Consider the following 17039-nt stretch of genomic DNA (forward strand, 5'->3'; position numbering starts at 1 on the left):
CTTTGATCATGGTATGGAGTCATTGCCTCACTGGTTGAGGATTAGAAAGTTAAAAAAGGTAGGGGCGCCTGGGTGGCTCAGTCGGTTAAGCGCCCGACTTCTGCTCAGGTCATGATCTCACAGCTCCTGAGTTCCAGCCCCGCGTTGGACTCTGTGCTGACAGCTCAGAGCCTGGAGCCTGCTTCCAATTCTGTGTCTCCCTCTCTCTGCCCCCTGCCCTGCTCACACTCTGTCTTTGTCTCTCAAAAAGTGAATAAACATTAACAACAAAAATTTAAAAATAAAAAAAAAGAAAGTTGAAAAGGTAGAGAACTTGGGACGTTATAAGTCAGGATACTAATGAGAATGTTAAAAGTGTGTGCTTATGGAAGTAAAACTTCAGTCAAAGGTGAGAATGCAAAATGAAAAGTATGTCTCTTTCCTTTAGACATAGCCCTATTCCCAAGAGGCGACCACCCACAATATTTTCTGTTTTTAGCTCTTCCAATGGTTATCACTTTTATAGAACTTTAAATATCTATTTTTTAGCTTATAAGTTCAAGTTTGTCTTGTAACTCTACTATAGGAAAATATCTATCTCAGCTCACATTCACCAGCCCTCTTTCTTTTTTCATTCTCCCGTTTTTTTCTTTTTCTTTCTTTGCTTTTTGCCCTCCTGTTGGTTATACTTTCAATTACGTATTTGGCTTTTATTTCTTGTTCCATCAATCTCAGACATAGCCATAATATGAAATATGGTAGAGTTGGTCACACCTACACTTCCTCTCATCTCTTCTCAATTGCTCTACTGCTGGTCAATTCTATCATTTTTACATTTCCAAATTTAAAGCATTTACATTCTGAGTGGTAATTTTAATTAAGTCTTCCATGCTTTTGCCTATATATTGATTCTGAAAACCAAAAAGAAATAAACATCATTGACAATATTATACTATTGCTTGATATTATTTACTTCAGAACCAGAGTGTGACTGTAGAGATGTAACTTATGTTCTTAAATCAAGTCTGCTTGAAGTGTAGAATATTTTAGGTTCCAAGTTCAAGATTTTCTTTTCTTAGACTCTGTAAATTTATTATAATCATGCTTCATATTTTAGCCATGAATTTTTATATACCACTTTATTTTTCCTGGAATTTCTAGTTTCCTTTAATTTTTCTTATTGACATCAGGAACATAAACTTTCTTCATTATGCACCACCCAAAAGCCAACCCACATATTTTTCAGTCAGCTGCATTAGTGTCTGCTCAGTTCCAGGGGTCATCTTGTGAAATAACACCTCTCACCTTCATTGTAGCTTCTCTTGATCCTTCTCTTGTACTCTTAGTACCTTTTCCTCTCTTCTGTTTAACCATGAGTGTAATCTCATATGCATTCATCCTCAAAAAAGTTTTTTATACCTTTGGCCCACATATGTTCTATTCTTCACTTCTTAGAGTATTTATTTATTTATTTATTTATTTATATTTAGTATTTTAACTGTCATTTCAATTAGTTTGAGAAATGAGGGGAGGTAAAAGTATTTTCCAGATTCAATACATTGTATTGGGAGCTCCCCAATTCTTGATTTACTGGCAAACATTGATATCAAAAGGGAAAATAGATGCCTAAACTATAAAGATTTCCCCCAGCAGGTAACCTAGAGAGGAAGCATTTACTCTAAAGTGCATGAAAGTTCTGTTTTAAAATTGGAGTACCCTTTCCATGTATGTGATCTCATAACGTGCTTAGAATTAAGACACCAGTTGAAATTAATGGAGCTGCAAAGATTGCTGGTATTGCATTGGCCCATTGCAGGCATTATTATCGTAAGCCCTGGAAATGGGACCTCATTTCATCAATAAAAGAGACTCAATGACTGCAACTCCAGAGTTGTCTGGGGACAGAGTACAGTTACTGATAGGGCCTTTAAATACAACATTTGAGTTTACTGGATTTTGAAAATCACAATATAGGGCCAAGGAGTTTGGGGTATTTACTGAAAAAGGAGCATGTGTTGCTGCTGGTCATTTCTTTCTTTCTTTTTTTTTGTAATTTATGGTAAACTTGTTTTAATTAACTTTTGAAAAATACTGTTACGTGGTAAACAGTTAAAATAGTACAGAAAAATGAATGTGCAATGAAAGCCAAAAATTTCTGTTCCCAGTCTTACTTTGTAGAGTTAATCATTGATAACAGTTTTATTTTGTTTTATTTTTTATTTTTATTTTTTATTAAATATAATTTATTGTCAAATTGGCTGGCCATTTCTAAGAGGAGTTTCAAGCTTGTTGAGGAGGTTGTTTCCTCCATTCTCAAGTGTAAGAATTGTTTCCTTAAAGAGTTAGTGTGGGAAGGAGAGACAGAGACAGTTGATTAAAATGATGCCTTGGGAAGTCTGGAGACTAAGTTTGTGTGTGGCAGCCAAGTGGGGAAACAGAAGTGATGGGAGGTGGATCCAAGACCCACTGGATTAGGAATGTTATTTATGTGGTCTTGGAAGAACTCTTTTATTTGTCCATTTTGAAATCGCTTTGTGGTGCCTGGAGAAAGCTGAAGAGCTTTTTATGAAATATATGCCCTGGCCAGTGATAGTTCTAGAGGGTAATGGTGGCATAGACTAAAAGGAGGTTTCAAAGCAAAGACCATCAATGTTGTTGATGCGTCTCCTCCTAACATGCCTCTCTTGGCTGCCTAGGTACAAAGAACCAAGACCCTCTCTCTACAGACAGAGATTGTTTCCATGCCCTTAAAGATCTCCGAAAAATATTTGGTGGGTGGGTGGGAACAATGATAGGACTAAGGTTGGATAACATCAACAGACTCTATTAGGCAAAAAGCCAGACTAATACATGGTGTGAATGTATAAAAACTGCAAATCAAAGAAACACGCTGTGAGCACCTGAATTCTAACTTGATGTAAAATATTGCTATTAAAATCCTTTGGGGAGAAATAACTCCCCAACTCCTACCAGTTAGAAGCTTGTTTGAATCAGTACACTACTAGTTAAATGTGCCAACAGTCTCTTCCTTTTAAGTAAAGTTTTTATTTGTTTAATATAAATAAAGTTCCCAATAAATTTTTACAAAGTGAGCACATTCTGTACCTAGTACTCAAATCAAGAAACAGATGTAATTGTAAATGGAATTTTCTTAAATTTCTCTTTCTGATAGTTTGTCATTAGTGTATAGAAATCCACCAGATTTTTGTGTATTGATTTTGTATCCTACAACTTTACTGAATTCATTCATTACTTTTAAGAATTTTTGGTGGAGACTTTAGGGTTTTATATATATATAATATCATGTCATCTACAAATAGTGACAGTGTCACTTCTTCCTTTCCAATTTGGATGCCTTTTTATTTCTTTTTCTTACCTAATTGCTCTAGCTAGGACTTCCAAAACTATGTTGAATAAAAGTGGCAAGGGTATTGACACAAAGACAGACATACAGTCATTGGAACAGAATGGAGACCCCAGAAATAAACTCATGCATATATGATCAGGTGATTTTTGACAAAGGAGCCAAATTTAAATGATGGGAAAAAATAGTCTTCAATAAATGGTGCTGGGAAAACTGGATGTCCAAATGCAAAAGAATTAAACTCTATTTTACACCATACACAAAAATCCATCCAAAATGGATTAAAGAGTTGAACACAGATCTGAAACCATAAAACTAGAAGGAAACAGGGGGGTAAGCTCTTTGACATTGGTCTTGGCAATGAGTTTTTCAATTTAATACCAAAAGCAAAGGGCAACAAAAGCAAAAATAAGTAAGCAGGACTACCCCAAACTCAAAAGCTTCTGCACAGCAAAGGAAGCCATGAACAAAATGAAAAGGCAACCTCTGGAATGGGTGAAAATAATCTGCAAACCCATCTGATAAAGGTTATCTAAAATATACAAAGAACTCATATAATTCAATAGGAAAAAAAAAGAATCCAATTTTTAAAATGGGCATAGGACCTCACTAGACATTTTTCTAAAAAAGACTTATAAGTGACCAACAGGTGCACAACATCACTAATCATCAGGGAAATGCAAATTAAAACCATGATGAGGTGTCACCTCACACTTATTAGAAAGTCTTTTATCAAGGAGGCAAGGGATAAGAACTGTTGGTGAAGATTCTACATCAGAATTGGTGAAGATTCTGTGAAGATCTTCTGTGAAGAAGAGAACACCTGTGCACTGTTGGTGGGAATGTAAACTGAGCCACTATGGAAAACAGTGTGAAGATTCTCAGGAAATAAAAAAAAATAGAACTACCATTTGATTCAGCAATCTTGCTTCTGGCTGTATGTCCAAAGTAAATGCAATCACTCTCTCAAAGAGATATCTGTACTTCTACGTTTACTGCAGCATTATTCACAATAGCCAAGGTATGGAAACAAGTTGTTTATCCATTGATGGATACATGGATAAAGAAAATGTGGTACATACACACAATGTAATATTACTTCGCCTTAAAAAAAAAAAAAAGAAGGAAATCCTGCCACATTTAACAATATGGATCAACCTGGAGGGCATTATGCTAAGTGAAAGAAGTCAGATTGAGAAAGACAAATACTGCATGGTGTTGCTTACATGTGGAATTTTAAAATAAAAAAGAAGTCAAATTTAACAAAACAGTAGAACGATGATTGTCTGAGACTGGGGAGGAGGAGAGAAATAGGGAGAGGCTGGTAAAAGGGTACAAACTTTCAGTTATAAGAGGAATAAGGCCTAAGGATCTAATGTATAGCATGGTGGCTACAGTTGATGATACTGTATTATATAATTGAAATTTGCTAAGAGAGTAGAACTTAAGTGTTACACAAAAAAGAAGTATCTGTGGTGATGCATGTATTGACTCAATGTTGAGAATCCTTTTGCAATGCATATGTGTATCAAATCATCATGTTGTTCACTTTAAGTGTATTTCAGTTTTGCCAGTTATACATCAGTAAGCTTGAAGTATAAAAAGAAAATAAATAATATTTTTTTATTTTTTATTTTTTATTTTTTTAAACATGAAAATTATTGTCAAATTGGTTTCCGTACAACACCCAGTGCTCATCCCAAAAGATGCCCTCTTCAATACCCATCACCCACTCTCCCCTCCCTCCCACCCCCCACATCAGCCCTCAGTTTGTTCTCAGTTTTTAAGTCTCTTATACTTTGGCTCTCTCCCACTCTAACCTCTTTTTTTTTTTCCTTCCCCTCCCCCATGGGTTTCTGTTAAGTTTCTCAGGATCCACATAAGAGTGAAAACATATGGTATCTGTCTTTCTCTGTATGACTTATTTCACTTAGCATAACACTCTCCAGTTCCATCCACTTTGCTACAAAAGGCCATATTTCATTCTTTCTCATTGCCACGTCGTATTCCATTGTTCATACAAACCACAATTTCTTTACCCATTCATCAGTTTATGGACATTTAGGCTCGAAAATAAATATTTTGGCCTGGAATTATAACATTGATTTCTTTTTTTTTAAATTTATTTTAATAGAGAGCTCATGTGCACGTGAGCAGGAGAAGGGCAGAGAAGAAAAGAGAGACTCCCAAGCAGGCTCCACACTGTCGGTGCAAAGCCCCATGCAGGGCTCAATCCCATGAACCATAAGATCATGACCTGAGCTGAAATTAAGAGTCAAGACACTTGAACGACTGAACCAGGTGCCCCTAAAACATTGATTTCTTAAGCCATGATTGAGTCCTTGTATATAAGTCCCATCTTTGGTTAAGATTTGGGCTGATGGCAGCAAGGTTAGTAATGGTGTTGGTTGTAATGCTACTCTAAGAGGAAGACAGAGGGATGTTCTGGAAAAGATCATGTCAGTTAGTGATTACAGGGATTATGTTTGCTCTTTGGTTAAACATTTTATAATTTTAAATTTAAACTATATCTTACTTTAATCTAATTAGGAAACACTGACTACGCAGCATTGTTCAGAGCTAGGCGTGGTGGACAATATAAAGATGAGTCAAACACATACAATCCCTCTTAGGTAGAACCGTAAGAGAGATCTAGCTCTCAAATTATTACAACAAATAAGGCAGGAAGTAGTAAGTATCATAGGAAAGCTACAGGTAGGTGAGATTTTCCCATAGAATCTAAATTCCATTTCTTCTTTTAGGGGAAGGATAAAATTGATGAATGTGACTAAGTGAGGGAAAAAATTGGATTTGGATCAGAATCCAAATCTGAGTTATGTCCTGCTTCTTACATTTCCTAAGTATGTGGCCTTGGAGAAGCTACTCAATCTTTTCCATCCAGATTTTACTATCTCTAAATTAAGGACAAAAGTACTCTTCCTGCATGTAGCATAGAGGGCTCATAGGAGACAATAGCAATAGTTTTTTATAAATTTTTTTTAACGTTTATTTTTGAGACAGAGAGAGACAGAGCATGAACAGGGAAGGGTCAGAGAGAGAGAGGAAGACACAGAATCTGAAACAGGCTCCAGGTTCTGAGCGGTCAGCACAGAGCCCGACGTGGGGCTCGAACTCATGGACCGCGAGATCATGACCTGAGCCGAAGTCGGATGCTTAACCGACTGAGCCACCCAGGCGCCCCACAATAGTTTTTTATAAATGGCTTATGCAAAATAGACTTTTTAAAAGGTATTTAAAAGGTTATATATATATATATATATATGTATATATATACACACATGTATATAATATAAATATATATTTAATAAAATAAAAATTTATATATATTTTTAATAAAATATATGTTTAATAAAAAATATTAAATTTTTAAAATTTAAAATCTGACAGTGCAGAGCCTTATGCGGGGCTCAAGGCTCATGAACTGAACCATGAGATCATGACCTGAGCCAAAGTAGAGTCAGATGCTTAACCAACTGAGCCACCTGGGCATCTCAAACTTTTTTTTTTTTCCCAGATAACAGCCAAATATTTGTTTTTTAAAACAAAAGATTAAGGGGCGCCTGGGTGGCTCAGTCAGTTAAGCGTCCGACTTCGGCTCAGGTCATGATCTCACAGTCTGTGAGTTCGAGACCCGCATCGGGCTCTGTGCTGACAGCTCAGAGCCTGGAGCCTGCTTCAGATTCTGTGTCTCCCTCTCTCTCTGTCCCTCCCCCACTCACATTCTATCTCTCTCCCTCTCTCAAAAATAAATAAACATTAAAAAATATTTTTAAAAAACACAATAGATTAATTCATCCTCTCTGCTAAATCCAGTGAGGAGTTATCATAGGCCAATCCTAGGAGTAGTTTCATGGATTCAATTGAGTTATTTTAGGTAACACAACATAAGGTAGCAAAGAACCCTTTATGGTGCCCCCATCAAATGTCACTGTCTTACTGCTTGGTGAGAGCCAGTGATTTTGACTATGACACTGACTGGTTTTAGAAGCTGCCAGGCAGTTTGCCCAAAATTTAGCTTTCCCACACACGCTGACATTTGTTTTATTGTCTTTGATCCTTTCCCATTCTTTCCAGTGCCCAGTGTTTGCTGAATGTAGCTGATACTTCAGATTGTAAGTGGGCTGAGATGGGAGAGAAGCATCTGAACCTGTGAGTCTCAGCCCTGAGTGCACATTAAAAGCTTTAAAGACAGGGCGATGGCCAAGCCCATCCCAGAGATTCTGATCGATGAATCTGGGGTGGGCTAGGTTTTGTTACTTAGCAAAATCTTCCTGGGTGATTCTAATGCCCAGACACTGCTAAGAGACACCTGTACATTGGTTCTGTAACTTTGGAGTGCACCAGAATCACACGGAAAACATGAGGAAATGCAGGCTCTGGTCCTCACTGAACCAAGAGACATGGGATGGAGCCCACACATTTACTTGTAAATAATTCTGAAGCAGGTGATTTGGTGACCACACTTTGAGAAATGCTGTTTTAAATAGTATCTTAGAAACAGCTAGTATCAATGTGGCAGTAACCATTTTGTGACCACCCTATTACATGGATTAGAAGCCACCAGAGGACCACACTTCTCCATACTTGGGAATTAATTTTTTAACTTATTCATTCAAAACAATTTCTCTAACACCTTTCAGTTCAAGGCACTGTGTTGGAGCTGCAGGTGATACCAAGGGTGAATCAAACATAGATGTTATTTGGGGTGCCTGGGTGGCACAGTTGGTTAAATGTCTGACTCTTGATCTTGGCTCAGGTCATGATCTCACAGTTGGTAAGTTCAAGCCCTGCATTGGGCTCTGCGCTGATGGTGAAGAGCCTGATTGGGATTCTGTCTTTCCTTCTCTCTGCCCACCCCCCACCTTGTGTGTGTGTGTGTGTGTGTGTGTGTGTGTGTGTGCGCGTGCGCACGCGCGCACGCGCTCTCTCAAAATAAATAAACAAAAATTTTTTTAAAAACATAAGATGCTATTCACTAAGAACCTACAGGCAGATGGGGCCAAACAGGAAACTACAATTCATAACTTACATAAAGGTTTACTTCTAAGTTGGTTATGAGTATAGGTAAAAATCATAACTAGAAAAATCACTAAGGAAGGCAACATTTTGGAGACCAACGTGTTGTCTTCAAAACACAGCATAGGCCATTCTCCAACTCTGGGACAGAATGCTGCTTCTGCAGTTGAGCCCTACGTGTGGCTAGCTTGCATTTAGGGATAATGTCTGAAAAACGTATATCTTTAAATACTGAAATCATATTCAGTGCCCAGGACATGGAAGATTCAAGGCTCCCAGCTCAGGCTCACTCAGTCATCTGTTCTTTGGGTAGAGTAGAGGGAGAGGTAGCACGGGGGAGGGTGTTGCTTGAACTATTTGAATAGGATTTCCTTCTCATCATGCTGTTACTCTCTTCATCTTTTGTTTGTTTATCTAAAAGTTTTTAAGGTCAATGGGTGCCTGATAATTTGAGACGGTTTTTCTACAATGTGAAAGGTGATTAAGGTGTAAAGATAGACACAGGCAGGCAGCTCTGTGATGAATGAGAGAAATGTTAGCCAACTTCAAAATAACTGTAAAAATTGCCAAAAAGAGAAGATTTACCGGACTTTAATAATTTTTGTTTACTAATGTATCATTGTGTGTCAACTATACTAAACAAACAAACAAACAAAAAAACCAGTGTGTATTTATGAGGAGTAAGATAAAATCCAAGAGTAACATGGTTTTGGAAGATTAAACTGATAAGAACAGATACTACACTTGATCTTAGCCAAAAGGCCGAGAAGCGATGGTTTTGGAAGATTAAATGAAGTCAAAAAACATATCAAAAGATTGACAAAATGTACAGAAAGAGTTAGACATTAATGTATAAATGAAAGATTAGTGCATCTCTCTCCAAGGGCTCTGAAGTGAAAACTAAACATAGCAGAATCATGTTTCACCATAGCCTTGCTTAGACCATTGTGAATACCCTGCACTGAGCCAGACCCACAAAGACCTTCCAGCCAAGCAGGGAATTGCAAAGCTGATTGGCTTTAAGCCTCAGTACTGTTGGGACATGGCAGCCCCTGGCAGGGCTTCTGAACCTGAAAATTCCCTTTGCTATTTTTGCATCCTTTGTACTTTGCACACAGGCAAAACTCCATCCACACAGAACAGTCCTTTCAGGAACATTTGGCAAAGCCAAATTGGTCTTCCTTGATGCTGGCTCCGTATGTGGAAACCGTCTCCATGGACTCATGTACCCCCATGGACTCATGTACCCGTGTGATTCCACCTGAGACTGACAGCATTCAAGAAGAAACAAATTCTGACTTTAAGAGGACGGAAAGGGCTTATTTTCCTATACATACCTTGTTGGCTTCAGTTGTTTTATGTTAACTTTTGGTGACTCAGACACTGGCCACCCCTAACACTTCAGCACCCAGGATAAGAGACTAACATACTGCTAAATATGTTCTTTCTTTTTATTTATTTATTTATTTTTTAATGTTTATTTATTTTTGAGACAGAGAGAGACAGAGCATGAATGGGGGAGGGGCAGAGAGAGAGAGGGAGACACAGAATCGGATGCAGGCTCCAGGCTCTGAGCCGTCAGCCCAGAGCCTGACGCGGGGCTCGAACTCATGAACCGTGAGATCGTGACCTGAGCTGAAGTCGGACGCTCAACCGACTGAGCCACACAGGCGCCCCTATGTTCTTTCTTTCTACTGTCTGCTATGTACCTTTATCATGAGAAATAAAAAATAATGTGGGTAAAGCCATGTTTTTTACATGATAGAAAGTTGGCAAATGTTAAAGATGACTAAATGTAATTATTGTGCTTGCCTTGGTATTATGGTATGGGCTAATGATGTTTGGATGAGTAATAAAATACATACATGTTTTATCAGTTGTTGTTTTATCAATTTATTCTGTCAGATATCCTTTTCTCTTTATTTTAGCAAAATCACTACTTATATTGTTATACCTAATGCTGTTCATGATTTAAATGCTATTTACAGAAATGAGCTAAAGGATTAAAAGCAAAATATGTTTGTACTCAAAAGTGTACAATTGATTATATTTTGTCAAAAATCTAAATTAAATTAAAAAAATAAAAACATTAAATTCATTTATGTCTTAAAAGTTACACTTAAATTCAAGATTTATTAAAAGTAAGTTAAAAATACAATTTGTAAATTGTAATTTACAAATATAACAATTCTTAAATAAAAGTGGCATTTAAAATTTACTTTTAAATTCTGAGCATTTTTATAAACATAAAACTACTCATGATTCCAATGTTGAAAATTCATATGGAGGCTAAAATAAAGAGTTTTTATTATTCTTTACACATATTATGTTTAGACCTACATAAAGATAAATTTAAGAGTAACATGGATTGCTTAACATTGTAAAACATTCTTCAACCTCTGTCTGCAACTATTGAAAATATAGCACTAATTATATCTTCCAAATCACAGATTGGTACTTGAAGAGAAGTAACTCTTCATTCAATCTACCACATTTATTCTATCTGAGAGGAAGGTTTGATAAGAGAATTAATTTGTCCTTTTTTTTTTTCCTAAGTGATTTTGCTGCTCAAATTCTATTTTGCTCTTAAGCAATGTCCATTTGTGCCTTAGTGATGTCACAATCTATAAACCTTCACAGCATTCGGACACTGTTGCCTTTTGTTTTGAGGACATAGGACAAAAGATATGGGGAAGCCTAAATGGTATTAGTCATGAGACAGTAAGTTCAGGGTCTGGGTGGTACTATGCCAGTACCTACCGAGTGTCAAATCCTGAGTTGTGACAGAGGTGCTCATGTGTTTCTAATACAGTGTGTGTGGTGGGGGTATTGGTGTGGGTGTACGTGTGCAGGTGATTGTGTGTATGTAAGGAAGAGTTCTTGGTTCAGAGATAACATAGCCAGTGAGTACCCTGAGAGCAGGGATTCTGTTTCATTCATATTTGTACCCACAGTACTCAGCTCAGTGCCTGATGTTTCTCACATGCTCAATGGGCATTTGGTGAGTTAGTAGACAAAGCACTGCCTGATAAAAGAAAGCTTCAGGAAGTGTAGCCTTCTCCTTTGATTCTAAAGTCATGCGCTATTCACATTTTAGTCCATCTCAGGGATGGAGGTTCAGACCAGGGCAGACCCAAAGACTCTAATCCTAGAGTTCAACTACTACAGAACATCTGACCTAGGGACCGCCTATCATGATCCTAGATATAAATCTGAAGCCGTCCTATAGAGTCTCCTTCTATCTCATTAGCTGCATGTTATGTAGAGTTCCATCATTTCTTCTCTTTCTTATTTCTTGTACGAAGACAGCATTTTGGCCTGTGTTTGTATGTCTGGGGAGGAAAAAAAATAGAGCAGCTGGTGGAGGTTGTCTCCCTCTTTCTGAATCCAGTTCAACTTCAAGGCCCCTCCTCAAACCTCCCTCATGAGCATTGGAAGAAGTGGAACCTCAACAAACTGAATCTAGATTGTGGACTGGTGAACCAAGCACTGGGCAGGAAGGAAGGAGACTTGGGTTTTATTCTTTCTCTCTTATTCACTGGCTTGGACTTAACTTCTTGGGAATCTCAGATTCCTCATCTATGAAATGAAGGGATTTGTACTAGATATGCAAGATCACACTTGTTCAAAAATTGTGTGATTTTTTTTAATAACATATTTGGGCAAAATATTTTTTAAGCTTTGCATATCATGATGAACTATGGCAAGGACCTTTTAGGACTGTGAGGTGGGCAGACAGCAGGTTGAATAGATGCTTCCAGTGTTTGTATAGCTTGTGGACTATGACTAAATGGTATTTGCTCAGTGACTCATTAAGAACAAAGAAAATCTACTTGAAAATCATTTATTCACTGCCGTCCATGTAAGGTGTTGAAACTTCAGAGATGAAGAAGCCAGAGTTCCTGCTCTCAAGAAGTATGCAAACAGGGGCACCTGGGTGGCTCAGTCGGTTAAGCGTCCGACTTCAGCTCAGGTCATGATCTCACAGTTTATGAGTTTGAGCCCCGCATCAGACTCTGTGCTGACAGCTTAGAGCCTGGAGCCTGCCTCAAATTCTGTGTCTCCCTCTCTCTCTGTTCCTCCCCCACTCATGCTGTCTCTCTTTCTCCTTCAAAAATAAATAAAAACATAAAAAAATTTTTTTTTAAATATGCAAACAAATAACTTTAGTAGAATGTGATTATTGGCGTTACTGCGAGTTTTTCAAAGTATAGGAAGGAGGCACAAAGAACAAAGGGGTTCCTGCTACAGAAGAGGGGTGAGGGTGTCAGAGAAGGCCCCCAGGTGGGGAGATCCTGGAGGGGAGTACTAGGTGATTTTCATCTCTAAGCTCCCCAGTAGTACAGGAGCTATTTGAGCAGTAGCTTTTGATCAGTCTACTCTTTTTAGCAAACTGCTATGGTATCAATGATTGGAATTACTATAGAGAATGAGCCAGTGAGTGACAGACTTTGCTGTGGGCATTTGATGCATGTACTTTTCTATGGTAATGGATGGTTCAGGTTTCAAAGGGTGCATATTTTCCTGCAGTGGGCCCAAGGGAGGTCATACTGTTGAGCAGAGCCTTAGAGATGGATTTACGGGCACATTGCTCAAGCTCTTAGATTACTTGTCTCATTAGCAGTGGCGGGAATGGCTAGGGGTAGAGGAAGGAAGAGGTCAGAGATGCTTGGTATGCAAATGATTTCATAGTCATAGACTCAGGGCTCTGAGAGGAAGAAATTTCCATCTCTGCTTATGAATCATTTCAGCCAAGAAACTTAGTACTGAGTCTGCATATAGCAAATTCTCAAAAAATATTGTCTGCATCAATAGTCACTAAATGCCTACTATGTAACAAGAACTGCTGTAGGCACTTAAGAAATATTTGTGAAATAAATTAATTTCACTTAACTAATAAAATGCAAAGGACAACCGAACAACCTATGTGAGCATTTGGTTGCCTCGAAATAGAAATGAAATATTGATTAACCTCTAACCACACATTATATAAATGCATCCCTCCCTGAATATGTAGCTTGCCCATGCCATCCAAGGGAACAATAACTTTTGCCTCTGTAAAATGTTTACTTGTTTGTTAAGTAAAATAGGAAATGAGATTTGTTTGACTTTGTATCTCTACTGGGTACTCTGCTAGTGGTCTTTCTCTAATGGTTTTTCTCTTATATCAGACAAAAATATTTGGGGTCACATATGCAATACTATGGTACTAGAGACCAACAATTAATATTCTAAAGAAATCAAAGGTAAACAGACTCTCCTCTCAATATTTATGCTGGTATTCAGGTGGGGGGACTATAAACTAGGTAGACGTTTGAATCATTTCAGAACTCTAAGGAAGCAAAAACAAATGTGAACATCTTTGTATTATTCCTGGAAGGTTGAGAAAAGAAAAGACATTGTTCATTTCTTAATCTTTTATTATAAGGTTGTACTGTTGTTGGTAAATGACATTTGCAAACTATAGTTTTTATTATGAATACTCACTTTTTTTTTGTCACAGAAGAATAAAACATTCATCAGGCCTAGTCTTTAGCCATCTGATGAATGATTGGCATTTAGAAATCATGTCCAGTAAAGATAGAAAAGCTCCTTTTTTGTATGTCAGAGAACATTGTCTCCTCCGACATCACCCAGACCAAAATATCACAATTATGTGTCCAAGGTCTCCAGATCAACCCAAAGTCTACCTTTTGGACCAGCCCTTTTCCTTTCAAAGCATTCATAGAAAAAATGGATAGGACCCAGTAGAACAACATTCTCTATTTGAAAATGGCCAAAGCAATTCTTAGAAATAAATTGGTAAAAGATAGTAATTACCTAGAAAATGAGAAATGGAGAGAATGAGACCTATCTATCTCCTTGCAGTCTCAACCAGCCTGTGCTTATCTAGGGAAGGAAAAAGGTTGCATTGGAGCAGAGTTTTAAGCAGCTAGGCTCATCTTCCGCTCAGATTACTAATGATGCTAACTCAGTATATTGAGCTCAAGGCCTATACCTGGACCAGATTTCCCTGCTGAAGGTTCAGGCCTTCCTTTGAACTTTGTTTTATCCTTTATCACCTTTCTCAATTTGAATCTCACCCATCCTTCTTTGAGTTCTGAGTCCATTGCCTTTTCCAAGTGACCTTTCCTCACTCACTGGGTAGCAAAAAGGGCTCTCAATGTTTATGGGTGTTTCTGGGCATGAGACACTTTGCTGGCTGAGAGGTGAGCCCACAAGTTACAAACATGGTAGGAAAAGGTAGAGAGAAGGAAATTGCAATAAAGAAAACAGTGTTTACTATCAGATTCTTAAATATTTGGAGAACATTTAGAAGAATAAATGAGCTTCTAAAATTGTACAGTTTAAATTAATTGTGATGGAAGTGCTAAAATAAAAGTCAAGAGTCGCTTGTTCACCTGGGATTCAACTACATGTTAAATAACAGGTATTTAATTTCTTAAAAAAACTTATTTGTGGTGAGTCAAAACTAATATAAGCTATTTTTTTATCTCCCAAAACTGTGGTGTCAGTAAAGCTTGGTATTGTCCTCTTATGGCCTGCCTTTAATATTTATTTATAAATAAATATAAATATATGTATATATATGTACACATATATATGTGTGTGTATATATATATACACACATATGTATGTATGTGTGTATATATAAGTCATATATATGTGTATATATATGTCATATATATGTATGTATATATATATGTATAAGTGTATATATATCCCTAAGTGGTAAATAAAAATCTGTTCCTAGTATCCTGTTCCCTGAATATAAACTGTTATGGTATTTCTTGCTTGTAAGGACCCTTTGAGTTGCTCAAAGAGTAGACAGTACCTCGCTGTGGATGAAGAAGAGGACTGTCAAATACAACTTGAGTAGAAAGTGGGGGGATGCTTGGAAGATGCCTTAAAGCAGTGTATCAACCTTAAGTGAGCCTCAGAACCATATGGAGGACTCCTCAAAATACCCATCACTAGCCCTTATGCCCAAAGTATCTGGTTCAGTGGGTCTAAGATGAGACCCAGGCATTTGCATTTCTTTAAAATTTTTTTTTTTTTTTTTTTTTTTTTTTACGTTTTTATTTATTTTTGAGACAGAGAGAGACAGAGCATGAACGGGGGAGGGGCAGAGAGAGAGGGAGACACAGAATCGGAAGCAGGCTCCAGGCTCTGAGCCATCAGCCCAGAGCCCGACGCGGGGCTCGAACTCACAGACTGTGAGATCGTGACCTGAGCTGAAGTCGGACGCTTAACCGACTGAGCCACCCAGGCGCCCCAAGCATTTGCATTTCTAACAAGTTTCCAGAAGAGACTGAGCTGCTGGTCTAGAAAACCAGTGGGAAGCATTGGTCTCAAGTCTAGAGGGATATGAAAAGGAAAAATGGAGGAGTGGGACTGTCAGTACAACACAATGAGAAAGGTTGGTTCATTTTGCATGCTAGCATTTTACTATAAATACATTTCCCCCATTTTTCTATTTTTTAGTGTTTTGTTTTAAGATACAGTTTGTTTCTTTTGAGCATCAGGAACATTGTGCCTCCTTGACATTCCTCTTCTAGGAAAAGTTGAGTCCATTTGCCTTCAGGCTGCCTGTACTTGTAAGTCCACAATATGCCATCAATGGGGGTCACCAATAACTTGGACCCTGCAGAGGTAAGGACACTCATGCCCAACTAGGGCTCAGGAAGAACAGACCATTTTTGAAGTCCCCATGCCTTTATAAAACATGTACTTTGTTTAAACAGTTTTGTCTAATTGTGGACCTCTCCTTTGGAGTTCATAATGAGTTTGTGGAATAAACTACATGGAGATAATTTGTAGGTGTTTGGTAATATAGGAAAGAAAAAAGAGCTTTCAGTGTGAGAAAACTTAGGGTAAATGATAAATCTATGGTCTGCTTGAGAGATGATGTAGAAGCACTGTGGCTAGAGGCATTTGGTTTGTGGGGTGATAATGTCTGTAACATCAGGGAGAGATGGGTCTCGGGCAGCAGAAAAAAGCTATCTGAACAAAAAATATAAAATCTGAAATTGAGTGTCTTCTGCTTTGAGTGTGTAGAGAGATCAAGCAGTTCTTATTGTCATAGCTGGCATGTCGGGACTAATGTTGAGTTCACCAACTCGGCGATGTGGTCTGCTGTGAATTCTTTCAGATACCTGAAGCTCTATGCCGACTGGATAAGGGTCTCTTTCCAAGAGGAATTGTGTAGTTTTAGTGGTGAGCCTCTCAGGCACCTGAAATGCTTAAATTTCTCAGGCTGTGTTCAGAAGCTTGAAGATCATGTGTACTAGACCATGACAAATTCCCTAGCCCCTCCCAGATGGTTGGAACCATTTGGGTCTCAGGTCACAGTCCCTGTGCCTGAAGTGGCACTATCATCTCCTCTGCCTTAGATGACCATGGTGCTGGCCTGAGCAACTGGTACATTAAAAAGAAAGAGTTGTTGTTCCTAGAGGGTTTATGACTAGAAGAGTCACTGTGGTCTAGACTGGGAAGGAACTTTGCTCAGTCTAGTGACCCCCATTCTATCCATCAGAGTCACCTGAGTGAACAAGTGCATTCTGGAATATAAATGCACATTGGGATATTTGGGGCTAGTAGTTAGTCATCTTGATACTATTTGCCTTAATCAGATCAATATTTGGCTTAGGTAATTAAG

General features: G+C 38.0%; 1 pseudogene; it reads right to left on the reverse strand.

Annotated features, from left to right (window-relative positions):
• Window positions 1-9042: 9042 nt before the first annotated feature.
• LOC128773587 (U2 spliceosomal RNA) lies at window positions 9043-9154 on the reverse strand (annotated as a pseudogene).
• Between the last annotated feature and the right edge of the window lie 7885 nt (window positions 9155-17039).

Source organism: Panthera pardus, unplaced genomic scaffold (genome assembly GCF_024362965.1).
Source record: "Panthera pardus isolate Hobbes unplaced genomic scaffold, ASM2436296v1 HiC_scaffold_25, whole genome shotgun sequence".
Taxonomy (NCBI): Eukaryota; Metazoa; Chordata; class Mammalia; order Carnivora; family Felidae; genus Panthera; species Panthera pardus.